Here is a 2478-nt window from a genome sequence, read left to right on the forward strand (position 1 = left end):
CAAGAATCGCTCCTGGCAGACTCAGGGGACCATATGGAATGCCAGGATTCGAACCACTGTCCTTCTGCATGCAAGGCAAATGTCCTATCTCCATGCTATCTCTCCAGCCCCTTGATAGGCTTTTTAAAAAAATTATATATAGTTGGGGCTGGAGAGATAGCATGGAGGTGAGGTGTTTGCCTTGCATGCAGAAGGATGGTGGTTCGAATCCCGGCATCCCATATGATCCCCTGAGCCTGCCAGGAGCGATTTTTGAGCATAGAGCCAGGAGTGACACTGAGTGCTGCTGAGTGTGACCCAAACACCAAAAAAAAAAAAAAAAAAATTACATAGAGGACCTAGAGCCTTGCAATTAGTCAAACCTTATTCAATCCTAAGCACTCTATATGGTCCCTTAAATATCACCAGGAGTAATCCCTGAACACAGAGCCAGGAATAAGCACTGAACAAGTGCTAGATGTAGCAAAAACTAAAGTAAATAAAATAAAAAGATTGTATAACTTCATTTTAAATTTATTTTTATGTTCAGATTTATTTTCTGGTTTATTAATTATTTTACATTTTTATTAATTCACTCTACCATTTTTTATTTTGCTTTCTTTTTCAGTTGAATAATCAACTTTGCTATTATTTAATGATAGTTTCTTTTTACAGTGTTGCAGTGACATTCAATACTAATTCTAAAATGTGTTTGTCAGCATCCCATATATTTGGGGGATGTTGGGGAGAGAGGTGGAAAAATGAAGTTAGGCCTCTGAGTATTCTCAGTACCACAGAACTATATCTCCTTCCCCTTGCTTCCCCTTCCTTGCTGCTAGATGTAGTATCATCAGTTTATAGTATAGTTCAGTGTTAGTTCTCTCTTTGATCCAAGGGTGGTTAGAATAGCTTTTTTTATTTTAGTGACTTTTTGAGACATTTTCTATTGTTCTAGAATATGCATTTAGCCTGAGTTATCTGTGAGCAAAGTCTAGTCTCTCTATTGTTGCTTCTTAAGAGCTTTTCTTCCCAGTCAAGCCTCCTTTTCCTCCCATTATATGCAAGTAAAAATTGTGTAACTGTTTTTATTTGAAATTTTCTGATGTCTAAAATTGGTGATGATTACTCTTTGGGGGGAGGCCACATCTGGCGGTGCTCAGAGGTTACTCCTGGCTCTGCACTCAGAAATGTCTTCTGGCAGGCTTGGGGACTATATAGAATGTTGGAGATCAAACCTGGGTTGGCCACATTTAAGGCAAATGCCCTACCCACTGTGCTATTATTCTTGGCCCTGATGATGACTCTAAAAAAAATGTGTAGAGGGGCTGGAGCAATAGCACATCAGGTAGGGTGCTTACCTTGCACATGGTTGACCTGTGTTCGATTCCCGGCATTCTAGATAGTCCCTCAGGCCTTCTAAGCACAGTGTCAGGAATAACCCCTGAGTGCAGCCAGGTGTAGCACAAAAGAAAAATATTGTATAGAAGAAGTCCTGGAGTAATTCTTTCTCATGGTAGAAACCCAGTACCACATATAATCTCTTGAATCCTATCAGGAGTAATATCTGAGTGCAGTACCATGAGTAACCCCTGAATGTCACTGGATATGACCCAAAAACAAAAACGCAAAGCTGGTTATATTGTATGTAGAGTTGTTATAAGTTTTCAACAGATGCTGATATTGTCATAGATATTTTCAAATTAATTCATATTAAGAAAAAGAGAGCATTAACCTTCTGTGCAAAATGGAATTACCGCTTGTATTACCCTAAAGCACCATATCTGATATCAGCAATACCAAACAGGGATTGATGATTCAGGAGTTTTTCAGGGAGAATGATTGAACTTTATAGAAGGAAGAAATGTCTGCTAGAAAAGGCCTTACAGAGAATAGTAGATTAACAAAGGCTAATCACACTGTGTTATGATGTCCATAAATAATATGCACCTTTTGTAAATATGATATATACACACATCTATATGTGTATATGTTTGTTACTACTTACAGAGCCTTTACATTAACTTCTGTAAGCCTTCTAGTAATCCTTTGGAAACATTCATAAGTCCCATTTTGCAGCTAGTAAAAGGGAGGTTTAAAGAGACTAAGTCATGCCAAGTATGGAACCTACCTCCAGGTTGAAGTTCATAGTCCTTTTGCTTATCTCAGAATGGGGGGGGGGGGGGGATCAACCCTGTGGAAGCCAGAAAAGGCCCACACAGTGCAGTCCCTGGTGAGAATTAGCAGGAAGGAGGGGTGTCTTTAAATGTGTAACCTCAGTGTTTGTCTCATTTGAGATTCCCGCGGTGAAGTTGAACGAGCTGCTGGAGAACTTTTACGTCACTGTGAAGAAGAGCGACGGCTCCGACTTCCTGGCCACGTCCCTGCACGCCATTCGCAGAGGCCTGGACCGGATCCTGAAGAACGCCGGGGTGGGCTTCTCCATCACCAGCAGTACCTTCAGCTCTTCCACCAAGAAACTTAAAGAGAAGCTGTGGGTGC

The sequence above is a fragment of the Suncus etruscus genome, chromosome 1 (assembly GCF_024139225.1).
Source record: "Suncus etruscus isolate mSunEtr1 chromosome 1, mSunEtr1.pri.cur, whole genome shotgun sequence".
NCBI lineage: Eukaryota > Metazoa > Chordata > Mammalia > Eulipotyphla > Soricidae > Suncus > Suncus etruscus.